The sequence below is a fragment of the Octopus sinensis genome, linkage group LG2 (assembly GCF_006345805.1).
Source record: "Octopus sinensis linkage group LG2, ASM634580v1, whole genome shotgun sequence".
Lineage (NCBI taxonomy): Eukaryota > Metazoa > Mollusca > Cephalopoda > Octopoda > Octopodidae > Octopus > Octopus sinensis.
Genome location: NC_042998.1, coordinates 33,106,291 through 33,124,831, shown reverse-complemented (window position 1 = coordinate 33,124,831; position 18,541 = coordinate 33,106,291).

The window sequence follows — 18,541 nt, the reverse complement described above, 5'->3', positions numbered from 1 at the left end:
TCCCCCATTCAGGCGATAAGATAAGGTCACTTGGTTAAGGAATAACCATGCTTCTTTTGTATTATTGCTCTTGTTCTTGTTCCAACCATGGCCGCCTCTGCGTAGTTATTTGTGCTGTTGTTTACTTTGTAAAACAGTAATGGCCCGATTTGAATTTTTTCTTCTACGGAAGGAAGAGCAAGCCTTCTTCTATCATACTCTCAGTTTTGGTCAACTTGCGTCGCAGGGTCTCGGAGGAGATAGTGTTAGTTGAAGGCTGCCAAACCTGCCATACGCAGACAACTTCAGCTTTATATATAGAGAGATTGTATAAGTTACGGCGTAAGTGTTACGATGCAACTGAAAGATGCAGCAACATTGTAAAATGTAAATATTGACGAGTATTTCCTTGTTTTACAACACCGAGAACTATTTAGTTGTATGGTTTTATCTATAAATACCTAAGTAAATTTGGCTACACCCACTAGACATGAAAATTGTTGCTTCAATTAATGCTTCTTGGAGGAGGGCATATTTGAAAAATACTGCTACTTTCAGTGAAAGAGTAACAACCGATTATAAAAATTAAGAAAAGAAAACCAAAAGTTTTATTGGAACTGTTCCAAGAACAACAACATTGCATACTTTCAGTGCACCGTATAGCATCACTCTACATACCAGCAGTTTATTGTATTGCTCAAACGTATACACATGCTACGTTCGTGTATACAGAAACTATACAGCATTCTTCTGCATTCAAATTTGAATCTGCCTGATTTCCAGACAACTTAAAACCCACTACTAATAAAGAGTGACGGTTTGGCTGCTTATCTAACTTCAATCCACAACCTATTTCTTTACTACCCACAAGGGGCTAAACACACAGAGGACAGACAAACGGATTAAGTCGATTATATCGACCCCACTGCGTAACTGGTCCTTAATTTATCGACCCCGAAAGGATGAAAGGCAACATCGACCTCGGCGGAATTTGAACTCAGAACGTAGCGGCAGACGAAATACCTATTTCTTTACTATCCACAAGGGGCTAAACACAGAAGGGACAAACAAGGACAGATAAACGGATTAAGTCGATTACATCGACCCCAGTGCGTAACTGGTCCTTAATTTGTCGACCCCGAAAGGATGAAAGGCAACATCGACCTCAGCGGAATATAAACTCAGAACGTAGCGGCAGACGAAATACCTATTTCTTTACTATCCACAAGGGGCTAAACACAGAAGGGACAAACAAGGACAGACAAACGGATTAAGTCGATTATATCGACCCCAGTGCATAACTGGTCCTTAATTTATCGACCCCGAAAGGATGAAAAGCAAAGTCGACCTCGGCGGAATTTGAACTCAGAACGTAGCGGCGGACGAAATACCGCTAAGCGTTTCGCCCGGCGTGCTAACGATTCTGCCAACTCGCCGCCTTTTCAACCCACAATCTACTGTCTTAGAAATGGAAGAACTTGTTTGCTAATGTTGCCCTAGAAAGAAAAAAAAAAGATGGAAGTGACATAGCTGGAATGCTTATGATCACAGGTCTTAAGTGTCCACCGGGATTGACCTGCAGCTCAACAATAACAATGATTTCCACTACTACTACTACTACTACTACTACTACTACTACTACTGCTGCTGCTGCTGCTGATACTGCTGCTGCTGCTGTTGCTGCTACTGCATCTGCTGCTGCCGCCACCATCTATTATTTCTATTATCTGCACATTTCTATTATTGGCACAAAGCCAATAATTTGGAGGGCGGGGAGGATAATCGTTTACTGCGACCCCATTGCTTGACTGGTACTTATTTTATCGATCACGAAAGGACGAACTGTACAGTCAACTTCTGCGGAATTTGAACTTAGAATGTAAAGCCGGAAGAAATGTCATAAGGAATTTTGTCCGGCGTAGTAACTATTCTGCTGACTCGACGGTAAATTGGCAGCTTCCACTTTATGGATGGTGTCGTCATCAATAGCGGATTGTGGTCGTCCAGGAATAGGAGCAGTCTCCACCGATGTCCGACCACATTTGAACTGGCGATGCCAGTGCTTGACTACGTCGTCACCATAAACTTCTTTCATCTCATCGAAAGTCTCTTTTGGTGTATGACCTTTCAAGTATAAGAACCTGATCAACTGCCTCCATTCTAACACCTTAGTCCGCTTCAGCAGCCGTAAAAGACAAACGAATACAAGTGGAAAGCTGCAATTTACAATGTGACATGTAGTGACATGTGTAATTATATCTGTACAAGCTCCGTTTCCTGTAATAACCGGTAGAGGGCGAAGGGAAATTTTTAATGAACACCACTCGTAGAAATGAGATGAACTCAGTGATAACTCAAGTGCACAAGGATATGAATTTAGATAAGTTAAAGTGTGATGTAGTGCATGCTGTATGTAAAACATTCGCAGTTAATTGTATCAACCTTCCTAGTTGGAGAAATTAAACCTAGCGGTAATTGCTGGCAAATCTCAGAAGGGGAGATAATTTCAAATAAATAATATCTCAGACTGAGGGGGTGATAATTTGAAGAAAATCTCTCATAGATGATTTCTATGTTAAGAGAAAATATAGTGTGTGTTTGCTGGCAACCAGAGAACTACGAATAAGTTTTGATCTTGTTTTGTCTCATTAGTGTAGTATAGTTTCATCACTGCTTTTATTATTTGACAAGAGTTTAACAAAGAAAATCTAGTTATGAAAAGTTTAGCCCACTTCGTAACTAGTTCCGTTCCAATGTGTGGCACCATAAAGCAGATGTCTGTTCCTGTAACCTTCGGGCTGACCAATGCCTGGTTAGCGTATTGGTTAGACAGAAAGTATCATATCTGCAAACCCATCGTACGCATACACATGTGTGCGTATGCATGTATGCATGAATCCGTGTCTATATATACCTATGTATGTGTGTGTCCATTTTTGAGTTTCTTGCTCAACTGCTTGACAAAAAATGTTGGTTTGTTTGGCTACATAATAAACACCGGAGTCGATTTATTCGACTGAACATTTTAAGGCTGTACTCGAGTATGACAGTTATTTAACGGCTGAAACAAGTAAAAACTACACGGATAAAAGAATACCCCAAAATAAAATAACTCATGTAGGCCCATGATTTAAGTAAATTTAAGTAAATCGATTAAGGACTGACGCCAAAAAGCTCAATTAATTAAAATTTACCTTTTTTTGTTTGGAGAAGCAAAACGTTAACTTCATAGTAATTGGCAATGATTCCAACAGGAAAGGGAAATGATTTTTAAAACCGTACTAACTTAATTTATATAATTTATTAATGTACACGAATTTTAATTGAACGCTTTTGGAGGAAAATAATTTTCATTATTCTTTTTCTAACTGTAAATCTCCATCAAAATATTGGAAGTAATTTTGAGTAAGTTATACTATCCGATGACACCCTGTAAGACGAAGCATATTAATAGTCTTATCCCCTTGCTTGCAAACAAAGAAGAGGTTTCCCATAATCTATTAAATCGATTTTGTAAAATCATTTCTTAGTTTCCTGAAATTATCTTCCATTTTCTTTGAGTGAGCTTAACGACAATAGCTAGCGTTTTTATATTCCTTCTCTGACTGAGAGGGGAATTTCAAAGAAAATAACTAATTTTCGTTTTTAGAAGGAAAAATACGATCTTTGTTGGCAGGCAAGTTGACAGCTGAAAGATAGTCTTAGTGTTAACATATTTAATATAAGAAGCTTCAAAAGATTATCTGAACATATTGTTCGATGAATTTAAACAATATTATCGTTGACTAACATCGTTTAAATTGAAATATGTTAACGTAAACTTAATTCCTTTTTCCATGCGGATAGCGTCTGAGAGAAATTTAATCTCTGAGCAATCTGATATAACCCTGACAACTGGCAGTTTGACATGTTCTGTTCATTGAAGCATTTTTCTCTCCTCATTCTTCTTCAGTCGCGATGGCGTGGTTAACGGTTAACAGAGTCGGAGTGAGACAGATACTGCTATGAAGTGGAACAGGGTGAAGGAGATGGTAGCCATGCTGCTCCTTTATCGCAAGTTGTATGTTTACATTAGTAATGAAGCGACACGAACGAATATGGGAGAATCCCAGAGGGATTTGAACCTGTCATATCATTGACGACGTTGTCTGGTGACCACAGGAATAATTAATAACTCTGATATCTACACATATTCTTTTCTACTCTAGGTACAAGGCCCGAAATTTTGGAGAGGGAGCCAGTCGATTAGATCGACCCCATTACGCAACTGGTATTTAATTTATCAACCCCGAGTGGATGAAAGGCAAAGTTGACCTCGGCGGAATCTGAACTCAGAACGTAAAGATAAACGAAGTACCTCCAAGCATTTCGCCCGGCGTGCTAACGTTTCTTGCTGCTCGCCACCTTGATAGCAACACATATTGAAACAAATCAAGGAGGTATGTGTTCATTCTGCTTGCTGGAAATAACAGCTAAATCTCCCTCAAATCATGCATACACTCATAAAATGTTACATCGGACAATGTGGCTAAGAAAAAAAGTGATAAAAACGTGATAAAAGTAATAAATACGTGATTGGAAAGCATTTGGTCATAAGTCTTCTCTATCAGGATCGACACAAGGAGAGATAAAATCAATAACAACCCGCATCGAAGCTGGAAATTGTTTTGAATCAGTGTAATGGCAGATACCCTACCATACCAGTGTTTTTATTTGACTTCAACAGAATTAAATCACGAAATTTCTTCCAATTTCTAACGTGGAGAAAATCCTTTGACAGAATTCTTTATGTAGTTGGCGTCTGTGCAACAAATTGATGTATACGATAACATTCTCACTGAACTAAAATTTCAGTTGTGTTAAAAAAAAAAAGAAACCCTAGCGTCATTTGTTAGTCATAGTTAAAAAAAGAGGAAACAATTTCAAAAATTAAAAGTTAATTTCTCAGAAAATTTAATTTCCATTCTTTACAATATTCTAATGGAATCTAAGGCTGCGAATTGGCAGAATTGTTACCGCACCGGACAAAATACTAAGCCTTATTTCTTCCGACTTTACGTTCCGAATTCAAATGCCGTCGGAGTTGATTTTGTCTTTCATCTTTTTGTGTTAATAAAATAAGTACCACACGAGAAATATGGTCGATGAAATCGACTTAGCACCTTCCCACAGATTCCTGGTCATGTGCTAGATTTTAAAGCCAATATTTGAATGGAATCTCTTCAAATGGAATGGAATGTGTCTGTGGAGTGCTCAACCACTTGCACGTTAATTTCACGAGCAAACTGTTCCGTTGACCTGATTGACTGGAACACTCGTCATCGTAATCGACGGAGGACCAGTCAACACATGATAGTACATGATAACAGCGACACAAGGTTTTCCTATCTTTCTCAAACGCCTGAATAATCTAAGTGACCTGGAATTGGAAACTGAATCACTGATTCACTTCGTTGAAAACTTTCAGCAGCATTTCAGCGCCATGGCTTTCAATTAAGAGATCTTTCACCTTTCTATCTCGAATCGTATCTCAGGCGCCAAGACAATATTCTTAAAATACTTTTCTCACACCCGAAAACTTTACAGGCTACTACTACTACTACTACCAACACCACCACCACCACCACAACCACCGCCGCCGCCGCCACCACCACCACCACCACCACCACCACTACTACTACTACTACTACTACTACCACTACTACTACTACTACTACCACCACTACCACCACCACCACCACCACCACCACCACCACCACTACTACTACTACTACTACTACTAGATTCTTGTTAGACATTTCGGGAAAATAGTTTGAAAACACAGTGCTTAACATTTCGATATTTGCTTGCTTTATTATGTCTAGACTATCAGATCAATATATTTGAAATGTTTCGTGCCGACGGTCCTCCGATGATATATAGATATTTGCCACTGAAATAGAAAAGTGTAAATGCTATTTTTTCTTCAAGATGAATTTGTTATTTTATGTCAGTATATATTTGTAACATATTCTGAAAATGTAAAAGAAATATTTTTTACTTGTAGACATTTTTTGGTCATTAATCAGTTTTCTTTATAAAAATAAAATGTCGCAGATTTCATCCTTTCGGGGGTCAATAAATTAAGTACCAGTTGCGTACTGGGTCGATCTAATCGACTGGCCCCCTCCCCCAAAATTTCTGGCCTTGTGGCTAGAGTAGAAAAGGATTTCTAACACGTTTATTTTTTCAACCCTGGAGGAATGTAAACACGGTAAGATTTGAACTTAGAATATAACGTATAAAGACAGAAATAGCTGAGTATTTCAAAGCACATTACCCGGTGATCTACAGATTATTCCATCCGATTGCTACCGGGTAGCAATATTGTTTTTAACATTGGTACAAGGTCACCTTCCGCCTTTTTTGAAGAAGAGTACTTGGTTAGTATTTGGCTATATTTATTTTAATGACCACGTGGCATGAAAGGCATGGCCGACCACGGCAATATTCGAAGGCGGTGAGCTGGCAGAAGCGTTAGCACGCCGGGCGAAATTCTTAGCGATATTTCGTCTGTCTTTACGTTCTGAGTTCAAATTCCGCCGAGGTCGACTTTGCTTCTTATCCTTTCGGGCTCGATAAATTAAATACCAGTTGCGTACTGGAGTCGATCTAATCGACTGGCCCCCTCCCCCAAAATTTTGGTCCTTGTGCTTAGAGTAGAAAAGAATATTCGCAATAAGAGCCATGACATCCGCATTTTAATTAATATAACATCATTTTTCTTCTATGCTATCATATACAAAAACAATTAGACATGGATTATTAAATAAATAAATATCTGCCTTCATTTCATTAACATGCCAGCCATAACTTATTGACTTGTTTCTTGTGTTTCTGCCATTAGAATGCTATGAACATTCGTGAATGTTCCCTATAGACCCTCTCAAATTTTCTACGTATTGTCCACCAAGGGGCTCATTTAGATTAGGTGACATTTTGATCGAGTATCCAGATTGTGAATCCAGATGTTGCCAGTTGAGTGCAGAAATCAAAAAGGTTTGGTGAAATTGAACACAAGGGTAGTAAGTGAACGACTGGGGTGGGGGCTAGTCGATTAGATCGACCCTAGTACGCAACTGGTATTTAATTTATTGATCCCGAAAGGATGAAAGACAAAGCCGACCTCGGCGGAATTTGAACTCAGAAAGTAAAGACAGACGAAATACCTATTTCTTTACTACCCACAAGGGGCTAAACACAGAGGGGACAAACAAGGACAGACAAACGGATTAAGTCGATTATATCGACCCCAGTGCTTAACTGGTACTTAATTTATCGACCCCGAAAGGATGAAAGGCAAAGTCGACCTCGGCAGAATTTGAACTCAGAACGTAACGGCAGACGAAATACCGCTTGGCATTTCGCCCGGCGTGCTAACGTTTCTGCCAGCTCGCCGCCTTAAAACAGAAGTATAATGAGAAAGTATGGAGTAAAATGCGGAGTAAAAAAAAATGCAAAAAGGCTGCGATGGGTAAATTGTCGCCAGCTTATATTTTTAATTTTACACATTGCTTGTTTTTGATTTTGTCGACTACACAGTATAGTAGGGTCAGTTGGGCACCGTCTGTGAGAAAAACAACACTATGACGCAATTCACTCTGCTTCGCATTCACGCTGGAAGCTCCAATGCGATTATTTCAGAGTGTTTGTGTATCCATCTGAGGACAGTGCAATCTGAGGACATGTACTGAGAGTGATAAAAATCAAATATCCAGTCAACATCATGGTGTTTGGAGTAATCACTAGTGATGGCGACGTTATGCCTTCATTCATCTTCCCACACGATCTCAGACTCAACACGGAGGCCTACATCAAGTGCCTGGAAGAGGTGGTGCTGCCCTGGGTCAAGAGAGTGGCTGATGGAAGACCCCATGTATGACAACAGGACTCTGCACCATGACACACAAGCAAAAGAACCTAGCCATGGCTGTCAGACAATTTCTATGATCACATCACCCCACCCCCAAGTACCTGACCACCTAACTCTCCAGACTGCAACCCCCTTAATTTATTATACGTGGAGCACAGTTGAGCGAGAGACCAACAAAAATCCTTCTAACAGCAAAAATGAACTGAATGCAAGGATTATAGCAGCATTCACTTGCTTAAGAAGACTGTCCAGAAGAGTTGCAGGAGATTCCGAAGTCATCTGGAGGCCATCGTTGAAGCCAATGGCGATTATATTGAATAAATTTACTCTTTAGTATTTCAAGATATTTCTATGCAATGTTTGTAAATATATCTTTTAAAATGAGATGTCAGTGTTATTTTCGTTTTTGCGTAATTTAGATGGCAATACATTCGCTACACCCTGTATATTGAATTTATATTTCTTGAACACAAACCGATAGCAGAAGGAAAAATACTATTCTCTTCCTCTGGTTTCAGTCATTAGACATACGACCATGATTTGACATCACCCTCTCGGAATTTATTCACTTATATTGGTTTCAAAGTTTGGCAGAAGGCCAGCAATTTCGAGCAATGAGGTAAGTCGATTACATTCCCCCTAGTGGTCAATTGGTACTTATCTTATCCTCCCCAAAATGCTAAAGGCAAAAGTCGGTCTCGGTGGAATTTGAGCTCAATGTAAAGATGGATGAAATACCGCTAAGCATTTTTCCCAGCGTCCCTACTATTCTGTTAATCCATCTGTTATTTTTAATACCAGTGAAGGCACATGGCTCAGTGGTTAGAGCGTCGAGTTTACAATCGTGAGGTTGTGAGTTCGAATCCCCGAACGAGCTGCGTGTTGTGTTCTTGAGCAAGACACTTTATTTCACGTTGCTCCAGTTCACTCAGCTGTAGAAATGAGTTGCAACCTCCCTAGTGCCAAGCTGTATCGGCCGTTGCCTTTCCCTTGGATAATATCGGTGACGTGGAGAGGGGAAGCCGGTATGCATGGGCGACTGCTGGTCTTCCATAAACAACTTTGCCCGGACTTGTACCTGGGAGGGTAACTTTCTAGGTGCAATCCCATGGTCTGTGTCGTGACCGAAGGGGGTCTCAGCTGGCCTTTTATGTGTTTCATTGGCGCAAGAAGAAAGAAGACAAAAGAAAGAAGACTAAATGCAAAGACAAACCGGTGTCAGTATGAATACCAGTCAAAGACTGAAGCCAACATATTCGACAGCTTCCTCTTCCAAAGACTTTTCGCCCGGCACTAAAGTTAGAAAACATTATATACGAGGGGTGTTCATTAAATATTTCCCCTGACCCACTTCCTAAGGACTGGGATAAACGAAACTTGGTATAATTATTAGTCCTTCTCTACATAGCCACCACCAATGGCGACACACTTCTCTCATCACTTTATGCAGCTGTGAAGACCTCGTCTGAAGAGCTCGGTAGGTTGCGTCTGGAGCAATCTCGGAAATAAATTCATCACCCGAAAAGTGTTTCCCCATGAAAACAGACTTCATGGTTTGAAAGAGGTGGAAGTCACTGAAATAACTTCTTAGCAGGTAGGAGTGGATCCACGTCGACGAGTAATGACCTACCAGACTGCTATCCGGGTAATATCGTCCGTAGGGGAAGGGACATCGATGTCTCAGTCCTGCTGTACTACAGGGAAACTCATGGCAAAGTCTCCTTCTTACGCATTCTAGGAGACCATCATTTCTATCCTCTTCCTGTCATGTGCTGTTAACACTGTCCATCTAGGGAGATAAAACCTTGTAGAGCATCACAGAATATAACACCCACCAGCCTCAGAGACCTTTCAAAGATAGTCTTTTTTTTTTATTACTATGTCTTAGAAAATAACACAGTATTACTATGTCTTAGAAAAACACAGTATGGATGTTTAACCGCCTAATTAAACAAAGTCTGTTGATAGTTTGTAAAGGGCAAAAAAAAAAAACCCCATCGGTCATGAATGGCTATAGGATTGTACCGCGAAAGTTACCCTCCTAAGTACAAGTCTGGGTAGGGTTGTTTATGGAAGACTAGCAGTCACCCATGCATACCAGCCCCACCTCTTCATGCCACCGATGTTATCCAAGGGAAAGGCAAAAACTGATACAACATGGCACCAGTGTGGTCGAAACTAATTCCTACAGCCGAAGGAACTGGTGCAACGTGATAGTTTGCCAAGGATTGTTATCGCTGACAGAAAATTGTTGCTGTATTTGTTGCGAAGCCCTGTATAATTCGGTTAGTCTGAACATTTTCACCACATAAAAGTAATTTTTATAAAAAATTTTCTTCACGCATACAAGAATAATTTTCGGTTCTTCTCATGGTTTCTGTATATTTCCGGTGAACATAATCTGTTTCCCAGATTCTGGAATTATTCAAACAGAACCTCCACCAGCTTCATCATATTAAATAAATATGCACCCACGTATTCTTTATTCATCAGTTTCCATGTTTCAGGATTATCATGTATATGCTTATATCTATGCATATGTGTCTGCGCGCGCACGTGTCTGTCTGCATATATGCATCTATGTGTATATATATATGAGTGTGTGTATATATATATATATATATATATATATACACACACATATATGTGTATATACACTCACACACATATACAGACACGCATACACACATATACACACATCTACACGCACACATATATACGTATGTAATAAATATACACATAAGTGTGTGTACATTTGTTTGTTTGTGTATATATATATATATATATATATATATATATATATACACGCACAGAAATATATACATATATACACTCACACGCATATACAAACACACACATATACACGCATATATATATATACGTATGTAATAGATATAAACACAAGTGTGTGTACATTTGTTTCTTTATGTGTGTATATAAATATATATATATATATAATATATATATATACACACGTATATATGAATATATACACTCGCACATATATACAGACACGCACGCACACACACACAGATGCACATATATATATATACGTATGTAATAAATATAGACAAACATACGTGTGTGAAGTGTGTGTATGTTTGTTTGTGTGTGTTTGTGTCTGTCTGTCTGTCTGTGTGTATGACCATGCAACCTACATCCTCTTCTTAACTTCTTTGCGGTTTCATAATTTTTTAAGTGTCCCATTTTTGCGTAGGCAGAGCCGGTGCTGAAGCCGGAGGAGTTGCGAGTTCCGAAGACATCTCTAAACGCCCCTCGGCACGAAAGATGCTCGACAACAATTGATAATATGTATAATAGTAAATATACAAGACTTCTATTTCTACCCTGGCATCTGTTCAGAAGAGGACGCCTATTACATAACCCCTCTCCTCATTTGATGTGAACACACCGTCTTCTATTTAGACAGGGAAGATGCCATATAAACTTATACATAATTTCAGCCACACATCCTCGCACACACAAATGTACACTCACTCACTCACACACACCAATATGCACACACACACATACACCAGCACCCTGAAGCACACACGTATTATGTATATGCATATATGTGCATATATACGCACATATTTTGGGGGGTTATATAATCCCTAAGGTGGATCTAACTTCCTCAAAGTGGGTGTATATATATATATATATATATATACACATATATATATGTATATATATATATATATATGTATATATATATATATATGTATATATATATGTATATATATATGTATATATATGTATATATATATATGTATATATACATATATATATGCATACATGCATACATACATACATACATACATACATACATATATATATATATATATATATATATATATTATATATATATATATAATATATATATATTATTGGTGAATTGAAGAAATGGAGCTGAACGCAAGCTCCATTTCTTCAATTCACCAATAATGTTTTAATTTCAATTATCCGCACCAACGCACGGTTGCAACGCCAGATGGTTGTACCTCCAACCGTGCTGTTTACTGCTGTGATTTTTGCTACTAAGGTATCGGTTAAACTTTTGATTAATCTACTACAAGATTATTCATCTTTCTATTTCACATAATATATATATATATATATATATATATATATATGGCAAAATGTCTGCGTGCGTGTCCTTTATACAAATCCACAATTTTTCAATTAGAGCTCGCACTTTCTATGGTCATTCAAAACCGTCCAAGGGTCGTCGTGCACATATTTACATTTCCCCAGTCACCCCGCAAAGCCATTAAAAAATCAATAGAAGTGACTTTTTTTGTGAATTTTCTATCCAAAACCCAATCAAAATGCCCGAAACTTGATACACCAATTGAATTCCAGCTAGCTGTATGTGATTGGTCGGAGATTTGGACAGTACTCGCGTGTATGTGCACACGCAAGCAGCTGTATATGCATGCACTAGCATTATGACCCGGCAACGCCGGGTCATAGTGCTAGTATATATATAAGCACACACAAATGTAGGCTGCAGCGGAATTCCGCATAGTTTTTGTCTACAAAAATCCACTCGTTAAATATTGTTCAGACCGAGGTCATGAGTAGAAGTCATTTTTCCCAGGTTAGTGTGCAGTCAGATCGAAACAAGAAGAAAAAAGAAAGAAAAAAAAGGAAATGAGAGAAAAAAAACCACAAAAACAAAACTGTAAAAGGCAGGTGCTGTGATGGCCGCATTGTTAGATTAGTCACTTCTCAACCGTGGTCGAGAAGCAGCTTATAGAAACATACACCTTTGGTAGCACATCTTTGAATTGTTATTTTTCAATCAGAGCCGTCCTGAGCCGTAACAGAATATTCAGATAGCAATTTTCTCACCATTCATAAGGGAGGGAAATTTTACTGATGGATGTTATCTGCGGAAATATGTTTGGGATAATTGACATTTCTAATCGGTTAGTTGAAGGAAACACTATCTATAGAACTTGGCAGACGCCCTTATGTGCCTTGTTGGAAGTGGGATTCTTTTCATGCAAAAACAACGGATTGGAACGAACGTAAATAGAAACTCAATCACTAAAAGTTCTCCAAATGTATAAAATTCTGTGCATATACACACATATATAGAAACATGTAAACACACAGTTAAGTATGTATGTATGTATGTATGTATGTATGCATGCATATAGGCGCAGGCATGGCTGTGTGGTAAGAAGCTTGCGTGGTTCCGGGTTTAGTACCATTGCGTGACACCTTGGGCAACTGTTTTCTACTATAGCCTCGTGTCGACCAAGGCCTTGTGAGTAAATTTGGTAGACGGAAACTGAAAGAAGCCTGTCGTATATATATATATATATATATATAGTTATATTATGTATTTGTGTATCTTTGTTTGCGCCCAGCCACCATCGCTTGACAACCGATGTTGGCGTGTTTACGTCCCTGTAACTTAGCGGTTCGACTAAAGAGATCGACAGAATAAGTACTAGGCTTACAAAGAATAAGTCGTAAAGGCGATTTGCTCGACTAAAGGCGGTGCTCCAGCATAGCCGCAGTCAAATGACTGAAACAAGTAAAAGAAATAATACATGCATACATATATATGTGTGCGTGTGTGTGTGTGTGTGTGTATGTGTGTGTGTGTGCGCGCGTGTGCATGTGTATATTTCAACTGAAGCGTACACAAATATGATTCATAATTAGAGAGCTGGAATAAATTATATTCATTCCCGGTATCTAATTACCTTCAAATTAGCAATGGCCTACGTAGTATGTTTGGTAAATATGTTAATATTTAATTATAATTAGGATATTCAGCGGACGTTCTCCCCGACGTCTTAAATATGATACAGTCTCATCTATGTTTCTCTCTAATAATATCAGTTATATTTCAAAGGATTTCTTAAATCTTTCTTCTATTTGTAAGAGTAAATATTTCTTTATTTCCTCTTACATCGTTGCTGATGTAATGCACATCCGCCATATAACCCACATATCAGATCTGAATATTTCAGATTTTAACACATGACGTTTTGAGTTCGACATGCCGCGAGGAAGATATGCATTCTATATTAAATTCAAAGGCGGCGAGCTGGCAGAAACGTTAGCACGCCGGGCGAAATGCTTTGTGGTATTTCGTCTGTCGCTACGTTCTGAGTTCAAATTCCGCCGAGGTCGACTTTTCTTTTTCATCCTTCCGGGGTCGATAAATAAAGTACCAGTTTCTCACTGGGGTCGATGTAATCGGCTTAATCCGTTTGTCTGTCCTTGTTTGTCCCCTCCATGTTTAGCCCCTTGTGGGTAATAAAGAAATAGGTATTTCGTCTGCCGCTACGTTCTGAGTTCAAATTCCGCCGGGTCGACTTTGCCTTTCATCCTTCCGGGGTCGATAAATAAAGTACCAGTTTCTCACTGGGGTCGATGTAATCGGCTTAATCCGTTTGTCTGTCCTTGTTTGTCCCCTCCATGTTTAGCCCCTTGTGGGTAATAAAGAAATAGGTATTTCGTCTGCCGCTACGTTCTGAGTTCAAATTCCGCCGAGGTCGACTTTGCCTTTCATCCTTCCGGGGTCGATAAAGTACCAGTTTCTCACTGGGGTCGATGTAATCGGCTTAATCCGTTTGTCTGTCCTTGTTTGTCCCCTCCATGTTTAGCCCCTTGTGGATAATAAAGAAATAGGTATTTCGTCTGCCGCTACGTTCTGAGTTCAAATTCCGCCGAGGTCGACTTTGCCTTTCATCCTCTTCCGGGGTCGATAAATAAAGTACCAGTTTCTCACTGGGGTCGATGTAATCGGCTTAATCCGTTTGTCTGTCCTTGTTTGTCCCCTCCATGTTTAGCCCCTTGTGGGTAATAAAGAAATAGGTATTTTGTCTGCCGCTACTTTCTGAGTTCAAATTCCGCGAGGTCGACTTTGCCTTTCATCCTTCCGGGGTCGATAAATAAAGTACCATTTCTCACTGGGGTCGATGTAATCGGCTTAATCCGTTTGTCTGTCCTTGTTTGTCCCCTCCATGTTTAGCCCCTTGTGGGTAATAAAGAAATAGGTATTTCGTCTGCCGCTACGTTCTGAGTTCAAATTCCGCCGAGGTCGACTTTGCCTTTCATCCTTCCGGGGTCGATAAATAAAGTACCAGTTTCTCACTGGGGTCGATGTAATCGGCTTAATCCGTTTGTCTGTCCTTGTTTGTCCCCTCCATGTTTAGCCCCTTGTGGGTAATAAAGAAATAGGTATTTCGTCTGCCGCTACGTTCTGAGTTCAAATTCCGCCGAGGTCGACTTTGCCTTTCATCCTTCCGGGGTCGATAAATAAAGTACCAGTTTCTCACTGGGGTCGATGTAATCGGCTTAATCCGGTCTGTCCTTGTTTGTCCCCTCCATGTTTAGCCCCTTGTGGGTAATAAAGAAATAGGTATTTCGTCTGCCGCTACGTTCTGAGTTCAAATTCCGCCGAGGTCGACTTTGCTTTTCATCCTTCCGGGGTCGATAAATAAAGTACCAGTTTCTCACTGGGGTCGATGTAATCGGCTTAATCCGTTTGTCTGTCCTTGTTTGTCCCCTCCATGTTTAGCCCCTTGTGGGTAATAAGAAATAGGTATTCGTCTGCCGCTACGTTCTGAGTTCAAATTCCGCCGAGGTCGACTTTGCCTTTCATCCTTCCGGGGTCGATAAATAAAGTACCAGTTTCTCACTGGGGTCGATGTAATCGGCTTAATCCGTTTGTCTGTCCTTGTTTGTCCCCTCCATGTTTAGCCCCTTGTGGGTAATAAAGAAATAGGTATTTCGTCTGCCGCTACGTTCTGAGTTCAAATTCCGCCGAGGTCGACTTTGCCTTTCATCCTTCCGGGGTCGATTAAATAAAGTACCAGTTTCTCACTGGGGTCGATGTAATCGGCTTAATCCGTTTGTCTGTCCTTGTTTGTCCCCTCCATGTTTAGCCCCTTGTGGGTAATAGAGAAATATATATTAAATTCATACATACACACTCACACAAAGACACATACGCATAAGCTCACTCGTACATACACACAGATATCGTCGATTAGTCGTACGTATCATTCACTGCTGAAGAAGATAAGACACGCTTGGCTTAATTACGGATTCACTGATGAGTGAATAACCATGTTTTTTCGCACGTATCATCCAACACCTTGCACTTATAGCTGTGTCTTGGAAGTATTGTACAACAAGGGAGCAGGCGTGGTTATGTGGAAAGATGTTTGCTTCCCTACCATATGGTCCCGGGTTCAGTCACACTGCATCGCAAATTATGTATACCAATGTCCAGTTTTACTTCAAGATTTCTTGCCAATAGAGAAAGAACCGGTTTCTAACCTAGATCCAAGGTTCCTTCGTTGGAATTTCAACAACAGGGTATTTTTGTTTGTGTGTATGTATGTATGTATGTATGTATGTATGTATGTATGTATGTGCAGATTTGTATGTTTTGCTTTATGTATGTATTCTCGTGCATATAGTTGCATACCTAGACATGCTCATATATATTTATATGATAAACTTCTTGAAAGTTTTACAGAGTTTTACAGTTCCAGTGATGGATTGGATCTGTAGTCTTCGAATTAGCTTTCTTCTCTCTGGTTTTGAGAAGCCTCTTTCTCAAGATTGGTATTTAGTATGTGTGTATGTATGTATGTATGTATGTATGTATGTATGTATGTATGTATGTATGTATGTATGTATGTATGTATGTCATTTTCCAGGCTTCTAAACTAGATCCAAGACCTCTTTATTGGAATTTCAGCATCAACAACAGGGTATTTTTGTTTGTATGTATGTATGTGTGTCTTTGAGTTTGTGTTCCCCACACCGCTTGAATACAGGCGTTGGTATGGTACGAGAGTAGCTTAGCGGTCCGACAAAAAGCACCGATAGAATAGTTACCAGGCTATGCCCTTCAAATGGTCGCAGTATAATGAATGGAACAACTATAAGATGAAAGAACAAAAGGATAACATGTTTTTTCCTTTGTTCTCCCTTTTCCTCAAAAGCCCACCCAGCTGACAAAGAATGAGTAGTACTTGTATTTCAAAGGGCCAGCCTTGTCACACTCTGTGTCACGCTGAATCTCTCCGAGAACTACGTTAAGGGAACACGCGTTTGTGGAGTGCTCAGCTACTTGCACGTTAATTTCACGAGCAGGCCGTTCCGTTGATCGGATCAACTGGAACACTCCTCGTCGTAACCGACGGAGAGCCATCTCCTCAAAATGTTAAATTTTGCCTCCTCACCATTTTCTTTTTTTCAAAGTGTTCTGTCGAACTAATACTCTTCATCTTAAACAGTCCGTAACCATTATTTCGTTTATTATTTCATTCCGTTAGTGTTACAGAACCTCAGCTTTCCTTTCAACAGATTTTGAAATGTTTCTCTTCTTCCTTGGGTTGTTTTCTCTGATAAAGCTTGTACTGGAAGCCGTTTATCAATCAGTCGGACAAGGTAACTCATTTTTAGTGATAACTAGCAGTATCGCCCGGCGTTCCTCGGGTTTGTAAGGGAAATAACTATATAATCATTTATAGAGAGTTACTTCCCTTATATAAACCGAGCGAAAATGCATTCAAAATGCGGAAAAATTATGGTAATTTTTTTTTAAAATCGTAGACTCATCGTAGACGCGAGTTACTTCCCTTATATAATAGCAAAAAATGCATTAAAAATGGGAAAAAACGATGGTAAATTTATTTTAAAATCGTAGACTCATCGTAGACGCGCTCTAATACCCAGAAGGGCTCGATATGAATCACGACTATAAGATACCCGGTTTTGGTTAAACTGCACCGCAAAATGTGGGAGTAGTTAGGAATCTAAATCGGAGGAGACAGACACACAACTTCACTCTTATATATAAAGATTATTTCAATGCTGGTTGTTTTACAGTTGATAGTAATAAAATTCAGCATGTCATGTTACGCTGCTTTGATGACTTGTTTACTTCATATAAGTTCATGTCAGACTGGATAAATATTTGCTCTGAATTTTTAATGACACTCAATTCGAAGTTCACATTCGTCTGATAGTTGTTACTGGGTTTTCCAGAATTTTAGGTTTTAAGTTACAAAGAATAGTTCTCGGTCAAAAGATCGCAAAAGTATATTCCTGAGCAGGTATTTCTCGAATATAAATATCTATCTGAGGTTATTATTTGGGCTGATGGTTCGCATGTCAGGAAAGAATGACTGCCATAGCCGTCTTCTGATAGAATTATCTCTCTTCTGTAGTAGAAAAAATCATATTTGACAACATTCATTAACACAATGAGACATATCTATCTATCTATCTATCTATCTATCTATCTATCTATCTATCTATCTATCTATCTATCTATCTATCTATCTATCTATCTATCTATCTATCTATCTATCCATCTATCTATCTATCTATCTATCTATCTATCTATCTATCTATCTATCTATCTATCTATCTCTCTATCTATTTATCTATCTATCTATCTATCTATCTATCTATCTATCTATCTATCTATCTATCTATTTATCTATCTATTCTATCTATCTATCTATCTGGAGAAGCAGGCCCATGCCGTCCACCAGCGCCTCCGTCGTGGGACGCTGGACCGAAGGCCCGGTTGAGTTGATCGGGGTCTGGTTTGGTCCGGACCTCCAAGTGGAGAAGAACTGGAACGAGATAACGAGT